The sequence below is a fragment of the Tursiops truncatus genome, chromosome 5 (assembly GCF_011762595.2).
Source record: "Tursiops truncatus isolate mTurTru1 chromosome 5, mTurTru1.mat.Y, whole genome shotgun sequence".
Classification (NCBI taxonomy): domain Eukaryota; kingdom Metazoa; phylum Chordata; class Mammalia; order Artiodactyla; family Delphinidae; genus Tursiops; species Tursiops truncatus.
In genome coordinates, this window is record NC_047038.1 from 116384345 (window position 1) to 116409141 (window position 24797).

At 44.4% G+C, this 24797-nt stretch overlaps 1 long non-coding RNA gene and 1 other non-coding gene across 5 annotated transcripts; both read left to right on the forward strand.

Annotated features, from left to right (window-relative positions):
• Nucleotides 1–14529: 14529 nt before the first annotated feature.
• Nucleotides 14530–24257, forward strand: LOC109548591 (uncharacterized). 4 transcript variants are annotated; one of them, XR_002174713.3, is made up of 4 exons: nt 14530–14728; nt 22202–22748; nt 23020–23061; nt 23188–24257. It is a non-coding gene; the product is annotated as an uncharacterized lncRNA (long non-coding RNA). The 4 variants fall into 4 exon arrangements; XR_002174712.3 differs by lacking the exon at nt 23020–23061 and having other exon boundaries at nt 22202–22455; nt 22571–22748; XR_002174714.3 differs by lacking the exon at nt 23020–23061 and having other exon boundaries at nt 23145–24257.
• Nucleotides 23131–23264, forward strand: LOC117312488 (small nucleolar RNA SNORA17). Its single transcript, XR_004526816.1, has one exon. It is a non-coding gene; the product is annotated as a small nucleolar RNA SNORA17 (small nucleolar RNA).
• Nucleotides 24258–24797: the final 540 nt, after the last annotated feature.

A 24797-nucleotide genomic window follows, 5' to 3' on the forward strand; every position in this document is an offset into this window, starting at 1 on the left:
TGTTAAAAACCCCTCTGCGGGCTTCCCTGGTGGTGCAGTGGTTAAGAATCTGCCTGCCAATGCAGGGGACACGGGTTCGAGCCCTGGTCCGGGAAGATCTCACATGCCAAGGAGCACCTAAGCCCGAGTGCCACAACTACTGAGCCTGCGCTCTAGAGCCCACGAGCCACAGCTAACTGAAGCGCACGTGCCTAGAGCCCATGCTCCACAACAAGAGAAGCCAACCCAATGAGAAGCCCGCGCACAGCAACAAGGACCCAACTCAGCCAAAAATAAATAAATAAATAAATTTATATTAAAAAAAAAATACCCTCTGCTTGTAGTCTGCCTTCACTGACCAAGCCCGCTTTCATTATTTTGTTGCAAATTGCATACCCTCCAAGCTTCTCATAGCCTAAACAATAAGATGTTTGCCCAGGTTGTTTTCCAGGATCTTGGAGTCAGCTGTATCTAGTGAGCTGGAGTTGGTTAACACTGGTTGGGACCACTGACCATAAAACTGGACCTGCTCAGGTGTCCAACGAATGACCTTTTGATGTCGGAGGTTCAAAAACTCCACCCTCAGATCATGCTAAGCACCCCCATTTATGAACATCCATCCCACAAAGAAGCACATAATTCAGATACACCTGCATAGTACACCAATTGCCTCAATTTCCCCCTACGTTTCCCCATGCTTAAGACCACCCTGCTTCTTTATTCCATAAATATCTCAAGCCCCTCGCCTTCGAGGAGGTGGATCTGAGATTTGTTCCACCATCTCCTCTCTTGGCAGCCTTGTGAATAAACCCTTTCTCTGCTGCAAATCTCAGCGTCTCAGCATTTTGGTTTGTTGCACGTTGGGCAAACCAATTTGGTTTGATAACAACCGGACACTACTTCCAAGCGAAAACCAGATGAATTCAAAAAAAAAAAAAAAAAAAAATGAATGGCCACCCAGGCCAAGGAAGAAGCAGAAGTGAGACTTTGAGGGTAGACGGAGAGGAGATAGGGAAACAAAAGTGAATGATTCTTTACTTCCTTCTGAAGTGGACTCTGTGTAGACTAAAGCTGCCACAGGAGAGAAGCAGAGATCTGCTTTTTGGTTTGTTTTCTGTTTTTCCATCAGCCTCTGGATGTGTTCGTGTGTGAACTTAGTTCAATCATGAAGTAAAGCTTTTGTAACAGGCTCCCCACCCATTAAGGGCTTAGCTAAAGAATTATGCTTAATTCAAAGCCATTGAGCATGAAGTGAATAAGACAAGTGAGAACAAATTTAAACCGAAAAGGTGAGGTCAGCCAGAGTAACTTCACTTCCCGTAACCACTTCCTATTATCTGCAAGGCCTGGAAAGAAATAGCAGCCTTAAACTTTCTGAACTGCTTGGGGAATGCAATTGTTGCTTCCCAGCATCTCCTCATTCTTTGGGGGATAAAGGGTAAGGGCTGCTGATTCTGTTCTAATTAGACACAACTCAATCCAAATCACCAGGCAACCCCAGGCTCTCATTACCCAGCCTGCTCAGCCTGCAAAGACTCGAGAAGACAGAGTGAAAACCAGGCAGCTGTGGGACTGACTACATGGAAGAAAGAATGACGAGGAGAAAATGATGGCCACACGTCCATCACTGACCAATTTTCCATTTACTAATCACATCTCATTTCTTAGCCCTAGGAACAAATTAAACCTAATTCCCTTTGGGAGAACCAATAGTCACAGCTAAGAGCATCACTGCTTTTCTCTGCATCTCTGTTCCTTCATGAAAATTTTCCCAAACTACAAAGTGGAGCCTAAAAAGGAAGCCTGGAACTGAAGGGGCTCAGTTCATTCATTCAACAAATATTTATTGAGCGCCAACTCTGTGCCAGGCATTAGTCTAGGCTTTGGGGACACAGCAGAGAAGAAAACGAAGATCCCCACCCTGTGGAATTTAGATTTAAGCAAAGGGAAGATAAACAGTGAAGAGTGAAGAGAATAAGTAAATTATAAGTACAGTCTGCCCTCTGTGTCTGCTGCTTCCACATCTGCAGATTCAGCCAACCATGTTTCTCCATTTGTGGACTCTGGAAATAATAATCCTTGCTGTTAACATGATTCTTATGGAGATCAAACAGGTTTCACAACTCAAAAGTGCTTTTTAACATATATTTCAGATACAAATGTAAAGACATTATTAATATAAGGCAAGTGTTAAAAGGGTCCTGGGACCCCTGCTTCCTACATCTAAATGTGGCTCTCCATAGCACTAGCTTCCTGTGAGGGGACCGCGCCTTTTAACAAGTGGATGGCAGCTTCGGGGTGAAGACGAGGCCAGGTCCCGCCATGGAGCCAGAGCCATGTGGGGGGCCCTGCAAGGTCAGTGCCCCCTGCTCACTGTGAAGCATGGTCTGCACAAACGGAATCAAATTAGGGGAACTGAGCCAACCACGGTCAGAAAAACAAAAAGTGCTCTAACTGGCAAACAAGTGTGCTCTTTCCATACACTGCCCCTGCTTTTGTGTGTTAGAAACTGAAACAGCTGATACTGAAATGAAATGTGTAGGAAGATGACGCCTGGCCTTGCTTAGCAAGTGTCCTGAATTATTCTTGGTAACCACCCAACTGGTAGGAAATTCTGCTCTGCCCTGTGCCTGTGGTTGGCCCTTAAGCAGTTCTCCTGTGTTACTGAACTGACAGTGAGTCTTTGCTCCAAAAATAGCAAAGGGAGGAGTTAGCTTGCCGATGTCCACAGATCATCGGTAACCAGGCGCCATGGTTTCAAGACCTTTTACCCACGCCAATCCTATGAGCTTTTCACCTTAAGATGACATGGAAGTCAAGTGGGTTTTTTTAAGACAATAGATTCCTGGCGGAATATGCAAAATCTGTCATCCAACAAGAGAAAAGGTAGTTGTTAAGTGTCTGAATGGGGCAAATGAAATCATGGGGCTGCCTCTAGTATTTTCAAAGGAGGACCATCAAGTTCAAGTGAACACCAAAATGGTGTTGAAGGGGAAGAGAAATCAGAAAAGGCAGACTTTTCGGGGTGACCTAAGGGGAGGGTTGGGCCATGCCCACTCTGCCTTGTGGTGTTTTAAGAGTGAAGGCTGGTAGGTTTCACAGCTTCAGAGTGCTGTTGTTTTAGCTGTTGTTTTGGATAACGAATCTCCTCAGTGGTAGGGACAAGGGTCTTATCCGATTTTGGGCTCTGTTGTTTTCCATTTAGCATCAGCCTTCAGAGAGCCTAACACAGTATCTATCCTAGAGGGGTATTATTATTCTTAGCTGAAATGGTGCTCTCTGTTCCCCCGTTTTAGTAGGTGAAACTGAGGTTCTGTGAGCTAAAGGAGTTGGCCCAAAGTTAAAAGATCCAAAATAGAATGGTAAAGAAGAGATTTTCAAACTCCCCCTGATATGTAGTATCTTCTGTATCTCTCCCCACCATGAACATCCAACATTAAATGCCACATTATCCCCCAGTGCAGATCCATCTCTTCAAGGAAATGTTCTGCTGATGATACCAGACAATGGCGATCACTCCTGTTTCCTTATTCCTTACGGCGCTTACAGGTTTTCTGTATATTATAGGTAGAGGGAGCAGCATGAACAAAGACATAGAGATAAGACTATATAAAGAACTTTGGGAAAATGCCAAATAGGCAAACGGTCAGACTGTGGGTTGCATAATAGGTAACATAGGAGATAAACTGCAAAGGACTAGCCAGAGTGCAATGACTATGGAATCTCTTGCCAATCTACACAGTCCCCTCATGGCCATGGAAAGCCATTAAAAAAAAAAAAAACGTTAAAGGAAGTAGCAAGTTCAGCTGTGTATTTTAGAAAGCAGTTGGTTTGGACTTCCTAGGTGGTGCAGTGGTTAAGAATTCGCCTGCCAATGCAGGGGACACGGGTTCGAGCCCTGGTCCGGGAAGATCCCACATGCCGCAGAGGAACTAAGCCCTCGCGCCACAACTACTGAGCCCACGTGCCACAACTACTGAAGCCCGCGTGCCTAGAGCTCATGCTCCACAACAAGAGAAGCCACCACAGTGAGAAGCCTGCGCACCGCAATGAAGAGTAGCCCCCACTCGCCGCAACTAGAGAAAGCCCGTGCAGCAATGAAAAAAAAAAAGAAAGCAGTTGGTTAAAGACTAGAACTAATAACATGATACTGTCTGAGATGATTTTTTTAAATAGGGGAAAAGTGATAGAAAAGACAGAAAAGGAATAAAAGAAAACAAAAAGGAAGGAATTCAAAAGACATTGCAAAGTTAGCAATGGTAGACTTTCGTAACAGACTCTAGGGAGGGGGTTAGGAAGAGAGCAAAGGGTAGGGATGAGTAAACATAAGTCCAGACTTTCCAGCTTGAAGTCTAGCATGGATGGGAATATTCTTTTTTTTTTTTTTTTAAGAAGATGTTGGGGGTAGGAGTTTATTTATTTATTTATGGCTGTGTTGGGTCTTCGTTTCTGTGCGAGGCTTTCTCTAGTTGTGATGAGCGGGGGCCACTCTTCATCACGGTGCACAGGCCTCTCACTATCGTGGCCTCTCCCGTTGCGGAGCACAGGCTCCAGACGTGCAGGCTCAGTAGTTGTGGCTCACGGGCCCAGCCGCTCCGCAGCATGTGGGATCCTCCCAGACCAGGGCTCGAACCCATGTCCCCTGCATTAGCAGGCAGATTCTCAACCACTGGGCCAGCAGGGAAGCCCCCGGATGGTAATATTCTTAACTGAATTCAATAATACAGTAGAAGGAGCAGATTGACAGGTCAGATAACAAGCTCAAGTTTAGGCATGTTGTGTTAGGGCCAGCTGTGGGACGTTCAGATGCAGATGTCTGACAGGCACTTGGAAATTTTAAGCTGGAATTCAATTCAAAACGTGAGTCTGGGTGCAGAAAATATATGAGAATGAATAAGGTCGCCTGAAAAGAGTAGAGTAAGAAAAGGAAAGAATGAATGGTAAAATTGGGGGGACTACGGAAAAATTTTGGTGGAAGAATATAGAAAAATAAGAGTTAAAGGAATTGTGGAAATTCCCTGGCTGTCCAGTGGTTAGGCCTCTGCACTTCCACTGCAGGGACACAGGTTTGATCCCTGGTCTGGGAACTAAGAACCCTCAAGTGGTGCAATCCCCCTCCAAAAACATAAATAAAATCATTGATGGTTATATGGGAAAAAAAAAAAGAGTTAAAGGAACTGACAAATTGCAGTCAGAGACACAGATGGACACAAGAGGCTCATAAACCAAAGGAAAATACCAGCACTGTGAAAGGAGCAGAGGGGAATGCTTGTTAAATTTTATTGTTGGGGCTTTTCTGGTGGCGGAGTGGTTGAGAGTCCGCCTGCCGATGCAGGGGACATGGGTTCGTGCCCCGGTCCGGGAAGATCCCACATGCCGCGGAGCACCTAGGCCCGTGAGCCATGTCCGCTGAGCCTGCGCGTCCGGAGCCTGTGCTCCGCAATGGGAGAGGCCACGACAGTGAGAGGCCCGCGTACCGCACAAAAAATATATATACAGATATTGTTGAACTATTTTTACATAGTTTTATATAAAATATGTTTTTAAATTCTTACCTGTTCTCAACCAAGGAATTTACAGTTGTCACATTGCATTCCTTTCCAAAGAATTTCACAGGCCTTAGTTTTTCTTTACTAATCAGATTGGATTATTCTCTCAGGAACACCTCTAAGTGTTTGTGATGGAAGTAAACCAGAAAAAACTGTTATTCACTTTATAGACAGCATAGTTAGAAGATTTTTTTTGAATTTTATTTTTTTATTTTTTAGGCAGCAGGTTCTTATTGGTTATCTATTTTATACATATTAGTGTATATATGTCAATCCCACTCTCCCAATTCATCCTACCCCACCCCACCTCCCCACCGCTTTCCCCCCAGGAGACATCATTTTCAACAATTAAGGGATACCTGATTTTGAACTACAGCTATGTTAGAGCTATACTGTTTGATGCACACAAGCAAGTCCAAGTATTTATTAAAACCACTAGCAGCGATGCGTCAGAAGAGGATCTGCTTGGGCGGAGGAGGGGAAACCAGGACTGCCTCTCAGTGGCAGGGGTGAGACAGCTGGGGCTCTGCAGGGCGCGAGGCACTCTCGGCCCAAAGCCTGCTTCTCTAAGGGGACTGCTAGGGGGCAGATGCAGGCTGCAGAAGAGGCCACTAGCTGGGTCTGGGGTCACTGGTGTCTGGAAAGAGCCTCGAGTCAGGCTGAGGCTCTGAGGCTCCTCCAAAAGCTGTCTCCAGCTCCCCAAAGAGAGGTGCCTTATGTTCTCACCAGGAAGTCTTCCCATCTGTTCATCTCCCTGTAAAAATCAGCAGCCTGGATCTGAACGGCATCTCTTCCTTTTGACCTTCTCCCATTTAGAGAGCTCAGTTTATTTGTTTTCTAGTCTCATAAGAAAATATTTCTAAGAAGCCTGTTCACTAAAGCTTCTATTTGTTACTCAATCCAGCAGGGGGTGGGTGAGGCTCCCTGTTTGAAAGGAAACGTCATACCTCTCCTCTCTTTCTCCCATTGTGACGGTTCATTTTAGGTGTCAATTTGGTTGGGCCGTGGTGCCCAGATATTTGGTCAAACGTTATTTGGATATTCCTGTGAGGCTGTTTTTTTGTTTGTTTGGTGAGATTAACATTTAAATCCATGGAGTCTGAACAAAGCATATTATCTGTGTCAGTGGGCCTCATCCAATCATTTGAAGGCCTTAATAGAGCAAAGACTGATCTCCCCAGAGCAAGAAGGAATTCTGCTAGCAGATTGCCTTTGAACTTGGACTGCAACTCTTCCCTGAGATTCCAACCTGCCAGCCTCCTCTGCAGAGTTTGGTCTTTCCAAGCCTCCAGAACTGTGGGAGCCAATTCCTCAAAATCAATCTCTCTCTCGCTCCCTGTCTCATATATAGACATAGATATATAAAAACATACCCTGTTAGTTCTGTTTCTCTGTAAAACGCTGACTAATCACCCATCTTGCCCTGTTCCAAACGTTCCCCTTCTGGTTATGAGGTTTAGAAAAACATCATTCATGTTCAGTTTAGGGCAAAAAAAAACCATTAAAATAGGAAAAAAAAAAAATGTAGGATGCTTTGTAAGATAAAGGTGAAATTCTTAACAAAATCCAACAATTATGATAATCTATGGTTTTTAATTTAATATAGCATTAAATCTCATAAAAAAATAGCAGAAGAAAAAATAAAGAAAAAATTTAAAAAGAAACATAACAGAGGGTAAAATAAGAAAAAGAAAACAAACCAAAAACACCACCAAAAAAACAAAACAAAAGGAAATCGCCATGGAGGGACCTAATTGAAAGCTTACACAAGGTCTGCTGAGCTAGCCTGGTGTCCTACCTCCGAATGGCTCCTCATAACCGAGGCACGGAGGTGTGACGGGAGAGGAAAGGCACCCTCCTAAGTCAACAAGTCATTTCCAAGAACCAGTTTTGGGCCCAGCACTGGCCTGGACCTGCCCATGGAGAACACAGTGCAAGGAACCTGTTCACTCAAGTCTTCTCAAGGACGAGGCTCACCACCTGAAGCGATGGGTCTAAGACAAGTTACGAGGGTGTGTGATGTGGGAGAGACGCCAAGTCCCACAGGAGTGTAGAGAAAGGAGGGGAGAAGCCCCTGGCCCGGGGCGCTTTCTTAGAAGAGTCGGCACCGAGCTGTGCCTTGAACAATGGGTTGGGTTCGAATGTGAGGAGAAGAGCCACTTTCCTGTGCAGCAGAAATTCACACAACATTGTAAATCAACTCTACTATACTTCAACAAATTAAAAAAATAATAATACTAGCCACCTCACAATGTTATTGTTAAGGGTACATAGCACAATGTATATAAAACACCAAGCCCGGCACTCAGCACAGGGAACTGATCAACAAGTGTTGATTGTTATTAGCTGTTATCTGCAGAGGAAAAGAACTGAAACCTCTAAGAGGAACTGAACAGAACCCGTGGCAATGCTCTTCTGATGAATTGTTTATGACCCTGTGACTAAGTAGAGGAGTTTGAGAAATAACCTCCTCAGTTATGCAAATGTTCCTTCACAAACATCCGACTTATTCCAGGAAGCAGGGGAAACAACTCCCAATCAGCAAGGACTGGACACCTGAGCAGGAAACTAAACAAAGGGAAAAAGCAAATATATCTTAAAATGCCAATAAACAGTATCTGCAATAATGCAAAATGAATTTATGAGCATCTCCATGAAGTGGAGGAGAAATCCTTAAAAATGTCTAGCAAGCAGGAGGTTCTACAGGCAATTAATTGTCCTGTGCCCTTTAATTTAGGCCACCTTTAATGTCAGCAGTGGACTGTTTAGTAAGTGTGCCCTCCATTGTTTGAGTTTAGAAAAAAGTGACATTTGTAAGTTCCTACAAGGTCAGTTCCTCTGTCCTATTTTTCCCCTAAGGCCTTTAAGTTACCCAACCATAGAATTTCTTTCTATATCATTTTTAGGCTAAGTTTCAGGAAATTAACTTTTAAGTTTGGGGGAGGAAATTCTGTTCTATTATTGGTTACTACCCAAGTGATTGTTTATTCCCAGTGCATTTAGCTGCCACCAGTTACACTTAAGTAATAGCGAACCCTGTTTCTATCTACAATCTTCCCTTTGCCAATATCTGTAAGGCCAACTGGCCCGAGGCAGGGGAACACAATCAGATTCACAGGTTGCATCAGACCGAAATTCTCCAGACCACCCAGTTCCAGAAACTGCTCTGGAGACATTCCAGACCACCCAGTTCCAGAAACTGCCCTGGAGACATTCCGGACCACCCAGTTCCAGGAACTGACCTGGGGACTTTGAACCCAGCCCAGCCTTCCCGCCTTTCCAGGGGCGGGACCAACGGTCCCCCAGGATACCCGAGAAGACCACCAAATAAGGAATACCCTGCGCCCTCCCAGATTCACCACACCCCTTTCCCTTCTTCCCCTATAAAATCTTGCCCAACTTGCCCGGGTGCGACTTCTCTGGCCCCTTTCTCTCGGACCAGTGAACCTCGCCCGGGAGCGCTCCCTAATGAAGCTCACTTGAAGCTTTCCTCTGTTTCGGGGTGCCATCTGTTAAGATCCGACCTTACAATATCAATGTCTGGCCTTTGGCCTTTGCACTATGCTGATAGCTCTCAGCATCATCTTTGGTCTTAAATAGGCAGTAGCCCCCATCTTCACTTCCCAGCTATACCTGCAGGTAGGTGGATATTCTACTACCACTCAGGCACACCATGACCCAGACTGAACCTCCCAGCCTCTTTGCTCACCAGCCCGCCTCCTATGCCACCGAGGTCTCCAGTCTCCAGGTGGGAAATCAGGACTGCCACATACGACTGTTGACTGGACAGGAGAACCTGTCCTATGGGGGCTGCAAGCCAGCCTGGTGCCCAGAGGGGTGGCTTTATCCAGCCCTCATAAAAGCACTGCCCAGGTTGCAGTGGGCCTGCAGGGCGATTGCAAGTATCTTTATCGATGGAGCCCCCCTTTTGTGTGTGTCGCATGCAATTGGTTGCCGAGTCCTGGAAATTATACTTTCTTGTTAATTCCCACATCAGTACTCTCTGAAAAGCCCTGTTCAGACCCTCAGTACTTCCCACCCTAGACACAAAATTCTTAATCAAAGGGTATCTAAAGCACCTCTGAAACGAATATAATATTGTGAGTCAACTATACTTCATTTAAAAAAAAAAAACAACCTAGAGAGTGTGAGTCAGTAGACCTGGGATGGGACCCTGGGCTCTACAGGTGATTCGGATGCACGGCTCTGGTTGAAAACTACCATGTTCAGCCCTCAGTCACCCCCCAACCCACAGCTGACAGTTCATCTTCACTGTGGAGATGAAGCTGCTCCCTTGACCTTAAGGATGACGTTTAGAATCCGAAGAATACTAAGCCAATACTCTTTTCTCTCAAAGATCACAGAAAGTAAGAATAATGAGGCAGTTGGAGAAAGTCTTGCTCTAATACTTTAATTAGGAGCTTGGTTGACCTTCTCGGTTGCCTAGGCATTTGCTTCTGAAGCTCCTCTCCATCCTTGCCATCACCAAGCTCCATCACCTGGACCTCTGCGATAACTTCTAACTGGTCTCCCTGCCTTCCATTTTGCTTCTACAAGCCATTCTCTGCACGGCAGCAAGTGAAATCATTTTGGATGTAAATCCTATCAAGACGCTAACCTTGTTTAATACCCCCCAGTGCTTTCCTAGTGCCTTGGGACAAAGTCCTACTCTTAACACATGTCCCTCTCAAAGCTGGCCCTTCCCTAATCCCCCAGCCTCTCCGTGGTCTTTCTCCCTCTTGTGCTGAAGCTGAAGAACTTGATGAAGTTGTATTAGTTTTGTGCTTCTTATGTGCGCACCTTCAACACACTGTCTCCCACCTAGGACACTCTCTCCAACCTCTCTACCACTCCATCCCTCTTCCATCTGACTTCACCACCACTCAGCTTTCAGCGTTCAACCATAAACACTTCCCAAGTCTCTCTTGACCTTTCTTTAGAATCCGCCCCTTTACTGTATGCTTAGATGGCATTCCTACTTTTCTTATCACTGTATCATATTAATGGCTCCTTCAGCGTCTGTCTCCCCCACTAGATGCAAACTTGTTGAGGGCAGGCATCGTGTTTAAGTTTACCAGCACTCTATCACCATGCCTGAGGGTGACACGTGGCTAGAGGGTTGAATACATATTTACTAAAATAAAATGTTGTGATCAGCAGAGAAGTAAAACATAGTGGTCAGCTCTACTATGTGAAACAATTAAAGGAAGAGTGTGACATGTATTGAGCCATTCCTCGGTGCGAGACCTTTTGCAAGGGCCTTAGAAAACAAAAGGAACAAGATGAGTTCTCTGATCTCCAGGAGCTGACAATTTAATGGAGGAAATCTATGAGTAAATGAGTAATTATAATCCAATTCTAAAGTCGCTTGAGTAGAGGTCAGAAAAAGTGCTTATGGTTTTAATTTCAACTCTGGAAGAAGCAGTGGTCTAAATGTCCAAAACAACGATTCTCGAAGATGGTTCCAAATTGTTGCATAGCCTTTCATTTTTATCCATAAGGGCTGCCTGCGTTCCTTTACCAGTTCCACTATTTTTCAGCTGTGTAACTTGAAGTAAGTTACTTAACTTCGCTGTGCTTCAGATTCATAATTCCTATTAATGCACTGTGGTATTTAGCACAGTGCTTGCCACATAGGAAGGGCTCAAAAATGTGTTTTCATCAGCATTATTATCAAGACTTCCTAGTTACAGTAAGCCTCCAAGTATTCATAAAATCAGTGTTCATAGTGAAAATTAGCATAGTCTACAGTGTACTAAGGACTGTAATTCAGTAGACTGCTTGCTACATAATACTTGTTAACGTATCAAATTTCCTCTTGCTCATGCACCCCCATGAGTGAGGGTTGGAATTCCTGATGCTTTCAGGAAGCACGTCTTATCATCAGTGTTATTCTGAGATGGCTGTATTTTCTATTATGACACTTTTTCGTTCATGGAGCTACCAAGTCTCACTAGTTTAGCTTCATTGCTATCCACATAGTTTATTGTTGGTTATCTAATTAACTGAGGTTTGTTAAACAGTTGCATCAACTTTTTTTTTGGCTTATAACTTCCCTGTAAATATACTTTAAGGTAGGTAGACAGGGCGTTTCAAATTTAAATGATTCTACTTCTATTGTAAACACAAATGGACAGACAATCCTTCCACCTCTCCTTTCCCTCTCAGTTGCTCTAATAATATCTCACTGCTATTACCAGAATAACTAAATTCTTTTACTAGGAGAAAATTAAGTGGATGACGTAGGTGGGCCAAAGGGTCTCTTGCACTGCGACGAGCTGGGGCTACTCTGTTGCAGTGCGTGGGCTTCTCATTGCCGTGGCTTCTCTTGTTGCAGAGCGTGGGTCTAGGTACGCAGGCTTCAGTAGTTGTGGCTCTTGGGCTCTAGAGCACAGGCTCAGTAGTTGTAGCACACGGGCTTTGTTAGTAACCCCCGATCGCTGCAACTAGAGAAAAGCCTGCATGCAGCAACAAAGACCCAACGCAGCCAAAAAAAAATGAACTGAGTCAAAAATCTTTAAGGTGAGAAAAAAATGGTTACACACACACACACTTAAAACATGTCCAGCACATAGAATGCACTATATAAGTATTACTATTACTATTATTATTTAGCACAAAATTTTTTGAACTTCTTAAAAAAATTGAAGTATAGTTGATTTACAAAAGTTTTCTAGTTGATTTAAAAGTTCTGGACTTAAAAAAAAAAAAGCATCCTTTCTGTGGTAGGCTGAATAATGACCCCAAAGATAATCCAGGTCATAATCCCTGTATTCTGTGAATATTATCTTATAGAGGAAGGGGGTTTTGTAGATGTGATTAAATTTAATATCTTGTGATGGAGAGATTATCCTGGAACATTCAGGTGGGCTGTAAATGCAATCACAAGTATCGTTCTGAGAGGGAGGCAGAGGAAGATTTGACAGAGAAGAGAAACTAGGAGATGTGATGATGACAAAAGCAAGATTTGAAGATGTTAAACTGCTGGCTTTGAAGAACAAGGAAGAGGCCATGGACCACGAAATGCCAGCAGCCACCAAAAACTGCAAAAGGCAAGGAAACATTCTCTCCCCCAGAGACTCCAGAGGGAGCACAGCCCTGTGGTACCTTCACTTTAGCCCAGAGAAACTGATACCGAACTTCTGGCCTCCAGAACTATGAGAACAACCACACTAAACGTGTGACATGTTCAGGCACCAAGTTCGTGATGATTTGTTACAGCAGCCATAGGAAACTAATGCATGGTGTGTTTTTTCTTTAAATTAAATCTTTTAAAAATATTTTATTATGTCTTACTGGTAATAACCACAAAACTTTTAAAAATTAATGGAAGCAAGATTGAGCTGTGAGAAGAAAATTCAGAACAGGCCTCAAATTGGAAAAAATTCTACTCTTTCCTCTTTCTCTATAAAGGTCCTAGAAATACTGGGGGGAAAAGTCTCGAATTACAGTAAATGCTCTTTGGAGGGCTCAAGGTGGAGGAAGCAATGCAACTTTTTACTCCAAGAGGCATATACTTGTGTTTCTTTTTTTTACTCTCATAGTTTCTTTCTTTCTTTTTTTAAAAATTTTATTTATTTATTTTTGGCTGCATTGTGTCTTTGCTGCGCGTGGGCTTTCTCTAGTTGCAGCGAGCGGGGGCTACTCTTCATTGTGGTGCAGGGGCTTCTCATTGCGGTGGCTTCTCTTTCTTGCAGAGCACGGGCTCTAGGCATGCAGGCTTCAGTAGTTGTGGCACGGGGGCTCAGTAGTTGTGGCTCACGGGTTTAGTTGCTCTGCAGCATGTGGGATCTTCCCGGACCAGGGTTCGAACCTGTGTCCCCTGCATTGGCAGGCCGATTCTTAACAACTGTGCCCTGTACTTGTGTTTCTGAGGTAAGACTAGTTTACACACTATAGAAGAATTTCATAGACTATAAGGGCTACACTTTCTTATTTTATTACGTTTTAAATTTCAGCTTTATTGAGGTATAACTGACATATAAAATTGTTAGTCCAAGTGTACATTGTGGTGATTTGAGATATATATATATATTTATATATATATATATATATATATATATATATACACATATATGTTATGAAAGAATACCTCCATCTAGTTAACTAACATATCCATCACCTCACATATTTGTCTTTTTTCTTTTCTTTTCTTTTTCCCCTTTGGTGAGAGCATTTAAGTTCTGCCTCCTTAGCAAATTTCAATTATACAATACAGTTTTATCAACTATAGTCACCATGCTTTATATGACAGTCTGAGACCTTATTCACCTGATAGCTGAAGGTTTGTACCCTTTTACCAACTTCTCCCTATTTCCCCCCCTCCCAACCCCTGGCAACCACTTTTCTGTTTTCTCATAGAATACTTTTATTTCAATATAAATAAAAAGTGTATATGCCTAATATCTTTAAAGTACTACTGCATCTTATTATATAATTTGAACCTCACAACATAGAGTGAATAGTGTACCCATTCTACAGATGAGGAACTGATTTTTACCAAAAGGAAAAAAGTGATGTGACTTGCATCACGGAGCTAGCGGGAGGTGGCTGGAAGTCTGCTTCTGCTGAAACATTCAAGAACATGCCCAAAAGACGTGTGTGTGCCTCCTGTCCAGGGAGGAAGAGCACCTAATCTTACAGCAAAGAGGAAGGAAGTAGGAGTGCCTAAGCGGGGGCAGGGTGGCCAGAGACAGATTTTTCACTTCCACATTCTGCAGGTTGATGCAAGTGAGGCAAAGCCTACAGGGCAGGCATAAAATAAAATGGAGATGTTCTGCTGGCCGAAGAGCCACCCCACTCCTGGTCCCCCGCCTCCCGCATCTGCACCCCAGCGTAAAGTGGAACCGATGTGCACCTTTTCTGTGTCCTAAGAAAGGAACGGGAACTAACCTTGATTGGGTGCACACTGTGTGCTGGAACATGGCAAGAGTTTTTTTACTTTGTGCTCAAGGACCAGGTTTCATCACAGCAGCTGTTTGAAAATTCAGGTCTGGAACCTGAAATTCTGAGTTTGGTAACCATTAGCATAGAAGGAAAACTTAACACCGTGAAATCTCTTTTAAGAGAGGAAAGCAGGGTAATATAGTGTCAAATGGCTGGGGAGAAGTGAAAAATGATGATGCGGGGAAGGTTCGGAGTATATCATAAAACCAGAGAGCCCTGAAGTCCAGCTGTTCTACGATGTGGTGTACAGTGGGGTAAGCGGATGTCTTCATAATCAGATAGTCTGAGTTCAGATAGTCAGATGTTCATTCATCTTATCAATATTTATTGGGTACCTACTACGTGCAAGTCTCTACATTCATGGTGTTTACATTCAGGTGGAGAAAGACAGATAACAAACAGATGAATGAGCAGATCTTGCTGTGAATTCATTCATTCTTCCAACAGATATTGCAGTTATTTATTCCAGTTATCTAGGAGGTCAGAAAGGTAAGGAAGCACAGACAGTGCAGAGATACTGGCCCACTGGGAGGGCTCTGGCTCTTACGAAGTGAGATAGAAGCCTATTGGTGGGTTTTGAGCAGACGAGTGATGTGATCTGACTAATATTTTAAGAGGATCACTTTGGCTGCTCTGTGGGGGAACAAAGAGACTTGGGCCAGAAGCAGGGAGATCAGTTAGGAGATTCTTGCAATAATCCAGGTGAGAAGCAAAGGTGAGTAAGACAAGAGGCAGGGGTAGAGGCTGTGAGAAGTGGTTGAAGCCAGGATATCTGCTGCAGGTAGAGAGTATGATTTGCTGACAGTTTGGGTAGGAAGTGTGAGAAAAGGAAAGACGTGAAAAGTGACTCTAAGGTTTTTCTTCAAGGGATCAGAAGAATAGGGTTGCCATTAACTGAAATGAGGAAGACTGCAGGAACAGCACATTGGGGTAAGGCAGGATCTGAGGGATCTGAGCTCCCTTTGGGGTAGAACCTCAGGGAGTTTGAGGAAGCTGACTGACAGCCAAGTGGAGATATTAAGTTGCCAGTCACAGGGTGGAGTTGGGGGCAGAAGTCCTGGCTGAAAAAATTATCTCTAAGGGCTTCCCTGGTGGCGCAGTGGTTGAGAGTCCGCCTGCCGATGCAGGGGACGCGGGTTCGTGCCCCGGTCCGGGAAGATCCCACATGCCGTGGAGCGGCTGGGCCCGTGAGCCATGGCCGCTGAGCCTGCACGTCCGGAGCCTGTGCTCCGCAATGGGAGAGGCCACAACAGTGAGAGGACTACGTACCGCAAAAAAAAAAAGAAAATTGGCAAGTGTTGGGGATGCCATTATAGATAGGAGAATTAAAGAAGACCTTATCGAAAAGCTGATATTTGAACTGAGACCTGGGTGAAGGGAGGGAGAAATCCACGTGTTATCTGAGGGAAGATGAGTCTAGGCCGAGGGACCAGCATGTGCTCAGGTCTTAGAAGAGAGTGTACTTGGCTTTAGGAGCAAGAGCCAGAAGTTCAGTGCGGTGACCAAGAGACCACCTGGGCTCTGAAAAAGAGAGCGAGAGAGGGCCCACCTGGTAAGGGTATAAAATCAGAGAGGTGGGAAGGGATCACACCATGAGTTCAAGTTCTTGCTCTGTCACTTGGGTAAATTACTTACCTTCTCCCAGGTCCGTCTTTATAAATAACGGTAGTAACAGAACCTACCCACACAGGATCTTGAGAGGATTAAATGAGATAATGTTTATAAAGTGTTTAACACAGTGCCTGTAACACAGTTAACACTTACCAAGTGTTTACTATACACTTCTTTAAATGTCCTACAATATTTCCTGGAGGTACTTAGGGTTTGTGGTTGAAGAATGTTGTCCCACATGGAAGTTTGGATTTTGTCATTGGTGTTACACTCCGCAGTCTCTGTTTTGCTGGTCTGGTTGGTAGAGATGCCCATCTTGTAGCTTATCCCTTTTTTTTTTTAGAGTCACTTTTTTTAAAAAATTTATTTATTTGTTTTGGGGCTGCGTTGGGTCTTCACTGATGCGCGTGGGCTTTCTCTAGTTGCGGCTAGCGGGGACTACTCTTCCTTGCAGTGCACGGGCTTCTCATTGCAATGGCTTCTCTTGTTGTGGAGCACAGGCTCTAGGCGCACGGGCTTCAGTAGTTCTGGCGTGCGGGCTCAGTAGTTGTGGCTCACGGGCTTAGTTGCTCCGCGGCATGTGGGATCTTCGTGGACCAGGGCTCGAACCCGTGTCCCCTGCATTGGCAGGCGAATTCTTAACCACTGCACCACCAGGGAAGTCCCTGGTAGCTTATCCTTGACAACCACAGCGGTGAATGGGCATGTTGGTATAGACAGGGAAATCTGGGAGATCCACAATCACTAAACTGAATTGCAGATGGGTGACAGGATACTCACCCAACCCCTCCAGCTTCTCAATGATAACTCTGGACTTTCCCTTCTGCAAGGGGCCACACTAGGGCAGGCAAGACGTCCAGTCAAGTCATCCCACCCACATTCGGGTTCTCACTAAGTCACTTCTGGCCTCAACTGACAATATCAGCTGTCACACTGACACTCGAGTGGGGCAGTGACCTTGGAATATCCTACCCTGGGCCTTCCTTCAATTCTCCTGAACTGGCATGGAAAGGGGATGGTTAGAGCTCAGAAGGTTTACTCTAGCTAAGTAGAGATGTAAGCAGATAGGGTAGGGGGTCCCTGGAGAAAGAGAACCAGGCATGGCTTTCTTGACAGAAGAGAAGGCATTTTTGGCCTAAGCCATTTTGTAATCTCGGCCTGGGCACAAGGCTTGCCCTTGAAAAGGTCTCAGTTATTAACGATCTTAAGGCAACAAAAGAATGCAGAAACAAAGGACTGTTATCAGGCAAGACAAGTAACAACAGTAAAGATAATATATCAGTTGTAAAGACTCCCAGTTCTGTTGCAATGGTAAAGATTAGCCTGAAGCGCTCAGCCACCAGGACAGCTGGAACCTAAGGGATGATGACATTGGCATTTCCTTTTTTTTTTAAATTTATTTTAATTTATTATTTTTGGCTGTTTTGCGTCTTCCTTGCTGTGCGCGGGCTTTCTCTAGTTGCGGTGCGCAGGCTTCTCATTGCGGTGGCTTCTCTTGTTGCCGAGCACAGGCTCTAGAGCACGTAGGCTTCAGCAGATGTAGCACGTGGGCTCAGTAGTTGTGGCTCGTGGGCTCTAGAGCGCAGGCTCAGTAGTTGTGGTGCACGGGCTTAGTTGCTCCACGGCACGTAGGATCTTCCCAGAGCAGGGCTCGAACCCTCGTCCCCTGCATTAGCAGTCAGATTCTTAACCACTGCACCACCAGGGAAGCCCGACATTGACCTTTTCTGACCCTCATAACTTCAGTCAACGAATGCCTGGACTCTGTCAACTGACAAGCCCTTTCATTAAGATGCATGTACCCCCTTAGCTTAAAACTTCCCGAATTTTGCTATTCGGAGAGACACTGATTTGGAAAATATCCCCGGGGTTCTTCTTACCTGCTGCAATTAGTAAAGCCTACCTTCTCCTGATCTTTGGCTTGGTTGTGTCACCAAAACATAAATGCAGTTTTTTAGATAACAGAGCTATGTCGGGAAAATGCATTTCATGTCATACATCAAATATAATTTAAGACCTCCAGTGTAATATTTTGGTTACACCCTGTTACAAAAAGGATAAGCAGGAAGGACAGAAAAGGTTCAGGAAAGGAGAAAAGAAACAGCAAAGAGAAAATGAATTTTTATTGTCCTACCCAACATTTGAGTCAATCATTCAGAAAGAAATCAGATAATATGCTAATGATTATAATCTAGCCAAGGTCTATCACACACCCTCTATTATGCTTCAGATTCATCCTCTTAACCAGATTTATCCTCTGCCAGGAGAATCTGACCATTGCTCTTCCAATATTCAGTGAAAAAGAAAGATGAAAACCTGGGAGGAATGATAACAAGTCAAGGGCACATGGAGGTCAGGAGAAGCTGAATGCCAACAACACCCTGACCGGCAAGGATAAACAAAGCTGGAATCTAGTTAGAGCAGTAAGGGTAGATTTTATTCAATAGTAACTATTGCAATAGGGAAAAGAGTCCAGTGTGAACTGACTTCAACTTGGCTGCAACAAAAGGCTGGAGACCTTTCCAGACTGACGTGTGCTCAGGAAATGCACTGGGGGCTGGGAAGGGGGTTGGTCCACATGACTAGGCCATCTGGGGCTGTCTATTGGTGCTTACACAGAGGAGGAACAAACTTCTCCAGGAGGCCGTGATATCAGTTAGGAAAGATAGCCAGGAGCCCAGGAGCAGACTGTGACCTTATCTCCTTGAATGTTTGCATCTCAAAGAGATAGCCCTCAGGTCCTTGAAAAGTCAATTCTGGGTGGTAGGAGATTCGTGTCTCAAAGGGGCAGAGAAAGCATTTATAATTGCAAGCTTTCTAAAGTAACTGCTCAGTGGGAGGGCTCAGCAGCCTACCGCCCTATTCCCACTTCGGGCTGGAACAGACAGTAAATTCTCCTGGCAACACTGAGCTTTTTCAAGCAGCAATTTTAAGGGGGAGCTGGAGTTACCCTCGGGATGTAGTCTTGAGCTGCTGGAAACTAAGCCAGTGTCTGTTCAAGTCTCATAGTGGGTGTGGGCCAGGGGGCAGGGTGGGGTGTGGGTTGGGGGGGCAGTCTGCAGTTTTATAGACCAAGTTTGGGGTTTAGTCGAGAAGCTGTCTCAGAGGAGACTGACTAGAGTTTGATCAAGGAGAGTCTTTGTTGCGACCCAGCCACAGAGTTTCCGAAGCTTTGATTTCCTCTCTTTAAGCCTATGATTTTATTCAGTGGTCTTGTGAGGAAAACATAAATAGATATTAAGCGGAAAGAAGGGATTAATTTTTTTAAAAAAAGAGAGAATAAGAGGAACTGGGAAAAACACCTCTGAATACATGTCTTGCCCTGTGGTGAATGTGAATTGGGTTCTAAGTCAGGAATCTGACTGCTCCCTGCAGCCCTTCCAGCTCTGAGACTCCCTGGCAGCTTTCAGTCTTTCATTCTACAAGGGTACAGAGTGTATTTCAGAAGATAGAGTGGCTCCAGTGCCCTCAAGTTGACCCAAACTGTGATCCACAGACCCAGTGGACCTATCTGGATGTTCAGCAGTGTTTCTCCGAGATAGCTTTAGTTCCTTCTGTTACCGCTTCCTTCATTCCACAGCTCAGAGACCTCAGTGAATTTCAAATTCCCTCCATAAACTTAAAGAAGACGGTGGCACTGCCCAAGCTGGGCACCAGAAGCCAGAGCAGAGTGCCACAGTGGATTGGAATTGGCCTGAGGCCGAGATAATGAAACAGGAGGGAAGGGGGCAGGGCACAACCTTTAAAAGACATAGCCTATGACAAAAATTGGTTAGAACCAACTAGGTCCAAGATGACAGAAGATTCGACTTCCAGTAGACCTTGAGCCTCATTATACACTCATTGTAATACATTAGCATATGCGAAATGACACACCTACCAGTGCCATGACAGTTCTGAGGCTGACCATAAAAGGCCAAAAAAAAGTGGGCAGTGGCCCAATTCCTGGAAATCCCCACGCCTTCCCCAATAGAGTTGGAATAATCTTCCCACTCGTTAGCTTATGGAATTACCCCGCCTGTAAAAACTAACCACCCTATGTTTCGGGGCCTCTCACCTTCTGAGATGGCCCACACTCTGTCTATGGAGTGTATTTCTCTCTAAATAAATCCACTTCTTACTTTGTCTCTCACTGAATTCTTTCTGCGACAAGACATAAAGAACCTGAGGTTCATTAAGTCCTGAGACCAGGTGTGTGATCACAATTAAAAGACAGTGGGTTCAATAGAGACACAGATGTAGAGAACAAACTTATGGACACCAAGGGGGGAAAGCGGCAGGGGTGGGGGTGGGGGGGGATGAATTGGGAGATTGGGATTGACATGTATACACTAATATGTGTAAAATGGATAACTAATAAGAACTTGCTGTATAAAAAAAATAAAATAAAATTCAACAACAGGGCTTCCCTGGTGGCGCAGTGGTTGAGAATCTGCCTGCCAATGCAGGGGACACGGGTTCGAGCCCTGGTCTGGGAAGATCCCACATGCCATGGAGCAACTGGGCCCGTGAGCCACAACTACTGAGCCTGCGCGTCTGGAGCCTGTGCTCCGCAACAAGAGAGGCCGCGATAGTGAGAGGCCCGCGCCCCGCGATGAAGAGTGGCCCCCACTTGCTGCAACTAGAGAAAGCCCTCGCACAGAAACGAAGACCCAACACAGCCAAAAATAAATAAATAAATAAATAAATAATTTTTTTAAAAAAGTCCTAAAATATAAAGTTTAAAAAACAAAATTCAACAACAACAAAAAATACAGTGAGTTCAAGTCCCAATCTGGGTTGCATGGTTTCAGTAACACGTAAGAAAGAAGGAGCGAGAACCCGTTCCAAACAAACTCTGGGTAAAGAACGCAAGAAAGAAGGAACAGGCATCTTGAAAAATGGGAAAATACCCCTGGGGCTGTTGAGTTAGAGGAAGAGGCATCTAACCAGCAGGAGAGCACAGAGGCTGGGAAAAAAGCCTTTCAAGGTACCTAGCACGCTCTTAAAGTAATCACAATAAAACTCAGATAAAAACTCAAAGAGCTATTAGAAGGAAAAGCGAAGTATCATCCAGCAAATCTTCTAAGTAACACAATTTAGGTTTTTTTTTAGAGATTTTTTTTTTTTTCTGACTCTGGTTACAGATTCTGGTTTTCAATTCACTCAAATATATTCAATGTCAACACAAACCAGTCTAGTCCCTCCTGGATCAGACCGTTTCCCAAAGTGAGTTCAATGGGATTTCTAGTTGAGTTGAATACCTGTGGTTACTGCAGAATTATAAAAGGTTTGTGTGTGGGACTTCCCTCGTGGTCCAGTGGGTAAGACTCTGTGATCCCAATGCAGGGGGCCCGGGTTCGATCCCTGGTCAGGGAACTAGATCCCGCATGCATGCCGCAACTAAGTGTCCACAGGCCGCAACTAAGAGCCAGCGTGCCCCAACTAAAGATCCCGCATGCCACAACAAAGATCCAACATGCCGCAACTAAGACCCTTCACAGCCGAAATAAATAAATATTAAAAAAAAAGAAAAAAGTTCATGTGTGTTGCAAATCTCTGGATAGAAGATGGGCATTGTCTTTTCCAAACTCCATCTGAAGTATACTAAGAACTAAGTGCTAAGTGCATAGAATTACTATTCCAAGCATCACAGCTGAAGAAAGCTGTCATCCATATGCGCCCATGAGCCCATGTACTCATGCTGTAATTTATTTCCTCCTTTCATTTAAGGCAATGTCCTAATTCACTGCAGTGTGGAGAAATAGCCTCCTTAGAGAAAGATTGTAAAACATATGTGGAATCCAAAAAAATACAAACAAATGTATATGCAGAACAGAAATAGAATCACAGATATAGAAAATAAATAGTGGTTACCAGTGAGGAGAGGGAAGAGGGGAGGGACAACATAGGCACATGGGATTAAGAGACACAAACTACTATATATAAAATATGTAAGCAACAAAGATATATTGCACAGCACAGGGAAATACAGCCATTATTTTGTAATAACTTTTAATGGAATATAATCTGTAAATCAGACAGAGAAAGACAAATATCCTCTCGTGTTTGACTTGTTTATTTCCTCCCACCCCCCCTCCTCCTTCCTAAATTTTCCTTCTTGTGCTCTCTCCTAGGGAGAGGGCTCTATCCTCTACCTTGGTTCCTTCAGTGTGGCACCTCCACTCAGCATTCCCAAAGCCTGGTAGCCAAGGAACAAGCAAAGAATCTTCAGGAGGATAGAAGGGAGGTGAGAGGAATGTTGTAAATGCGCTTAGATTTCTTTTTGCACTTTGACACACATAATCTCATTGTCTTTTCTGAGAGTGGATGGCTGAAGGTACCAGAGCTATTAATGGAGCTTCTGCGAATGCCTGAGGCAGCAACAGAGGTAAGCTTTTTCCAGGTCCTACCAACCTGCCGGTTGAGGCCCCTGCAGTGCACAGAGAAGGGTGGGGAAGGGACCGCGGTCCCCCTCCCCCCTCTCCCTACTCCCTCATCCCCAGCTGCACACGGACCACAGCCTCATCCCAGGGAGGGAAAGGCCACTCCCCACCTATCATCTCTCGAGTCTCCACCAGCCTGGTGGGAGGAGAAGGCACAGCAAGGATGTCTCCTCTGCAGCTGCTGTTCACACAGAACAGGAGGGTCCCTCTCCCGTCTCACCCTGGGTCTCCAGCTAAGGTGATGCTCCGCAAACCCAGGATATCCCGTCTGTTGCAGGAGGAGTAGGGGAGACAGGGTGGGAAGCAGGAACACTGAGATGAGATGGGGAAGAGCCAGTTCTAGACCCTCCTTTGCGCTCCATCCCTTCCAGAGCACCCATATACTAGAAACGAACTAGTCATTGCCAACAGTGTCCAGAAGCCATTTAGTTTAATCCTTTATTTATATTTTTTCTGACCTTTAGGGAATAATCTCACCCTATTTTATTTTACTATTTTGATATTTATAGGATCCTTTAAAGTAATCTTGAACATTAGAAAATACAGTGAAGGTAAACTTAAGTATTATAATTTAACTCCCTGGGGAATAGTCATTCTTTAACTTCTCAATACACTATTTGATTATCCTTATCAGGTCATTTAAAATTTGTTCTGCCGCGTCACCTTTGTGTCATTAGGTGGCAGAGAGAAGAGAGACTTGTCTACGCTCGGCGTTCTGGCCTGTGGACGTCTGGATGATTGATAGTCTGACACTTGACAGAAAAGGACTTCCCTGGTGGTGCAGTGGTTAAGAATCCGCCTGCCAATACAGGAGACACGGGTTCGAGCCCTGGTCCGGGAAGATGCCATATGCCACAGAGCAACTAAGCCCGTGCGCCACAACTACTGAAGCCTGCGCGCCCTAGATCCTGTGCTCCACAACAAGAGAAGCCACCACATTGAAAAGGCTGCACCACAATGAAGAGTAACCCCTGCTCGCCACAACTTGAGAAAGCCCGTGCGCAGCAACAAAGACCCAATGCAGCCAAAACTAAAATAAATAAATAAATTTATAAAATAAATAAAATTTGTTTATCTATTTTCACTTTGGAAACAGAAAGTGCTGTCTTTAGAAAGGAGCAGATACCAGTCTATGTGCCAAACCTGGGTACGTGCCTTCTCTTTGATAGCTGGCCTTAAACAGGCCCTTTTCATACTTCAGAACAGATTGCCATGGTGATCTCGATAAAGACCTAACCCTAGTCAGATAGGAAATACTGAACTCTGCATTTTGAACCATTCAGGTGGCTTAGGAGATGCTCAATCAACTATCTCCAAAGAAAATCCATGGAAACCACTCACATGATGTTGCCATTTTGTTTCCAAGATTATTGTCTCCATCTGAAGATTCTTCTATGTTCTCGGGCCAAACCTAAGTCATAATAGGCTGAGGGCCAGACCCAGAGAAGAGGTGGGCTGAGGAAAAGAAAAAAGGAGCAACATCAAACAGAAATGGGGAAGTGCGTTCCTGATCGTGGGTCTCTAGCGGCTCATTGGCTTTAGGGGTTGCCAAGCCAGGGACCTCACTCTTCAGATTTGTCAAAGTGGCAGGGGACCTGGGCTGGTCCTGGAAGAAGTCTCTTCATCCACAGCCATCATAGCCGACAGCTCCTTCAAAATTAAAGAGTCTTAGGAAGAGTAGCAATTCATAAGGAGAAGCATGAATGAATTTCTTTATGTTCTACTAAAAAAAAAAAAAAAAAGACAACTGCCCTTATATTGACTGTCTTTTCTTATGAGTCTTCATTAGTTTGATAATTAAAGGTAACTTTTTAAAATTTAAGAACTAGTATTGAAAATGAGCTTAAACACAAACCCTATTCATCACTTTATTGTGATCAATAAGTACTTCATGAATTTGTCATTACAAGAGTGAGAGTTTCCAGCTTTTTAAACTAATCTTTTTGCCATGTTCACAAATCTTGAGTTAAAGGATCCTCTAAGTATTATAAGATAGAGATGTCTTCATTTATTTTATGGTCCCTACCATTGGGCTTCAAAGTTTTGATCACAAATAAAGAGTACCCTAAACAAAATTCTGAGTTAATGAGGTTTCTTTCCACTGGGTGTGTTACACGTTGCAGACACTCCTGTTGTCACGATGCTGGTGGCCTTGGACTTGGGGACAACCAACCACACACTCAATGACACTCCTTACTGCAGCCCTGGTTTGCTCTTCAGAGACATCACAAAGGCATGGTACCCTCCCCTTCGCACTCCTCCCCACGCCAACCCAAAAGAGGAACCA